Raw genomic sequence first — 296 nt, forward strand, 5'->3', positions numbered from 1 at the left:
TCCTTTTCCCCTTTTCTACAACCTCCCCTTCTCTCCATCACACACGCACGCCCACCCAAGCCCACCCACCAGATTATCCCCCACCCAGATGGGCGGGCAACACATAAACTGCGTGGCATTATCAGGGATATCGTCAGCTTTGAGAGAGAGATAGTGATGGCAGGTCTCGACACTCAAGGGGACGCCGCGACGCTGGGCAGACCGAATCATGGGCAACGCTCTGCCGGCCGATAGATGGACGATGTGGCACCGGACCTGTGGAGGGAAATGGGGGGGGGGGGGCTTGATTACGGCAA

General features: G+C 58.8%; 1 pseudogene; it reads right to left on the reverse strand.

Moving 5' to 3' along the window:
* Nucleotides 1-296, reverse strand: part of LOC119581766 — a 6,372-nt pseudogene that overhangs the window by 2,152 nt on the left and 3,924 nt on the right.

The sequence above is a fragment of the Penaeus monodon genome, chromosome 15 (genome assembly GCF_015228065.2).
Source record: "Penaeus monodon isolate SGIC_2016 chromosome 15, NSTDA_Pmon_1, whole genome shotgun sequence".
Taxonomy (NCBI): domain Eukaryota; kingdom Metazoa; phylum Arthropoda; class Malacostraca; order Decapoda; family Penaeidae; genus Penaeus; species Penaeus monodon.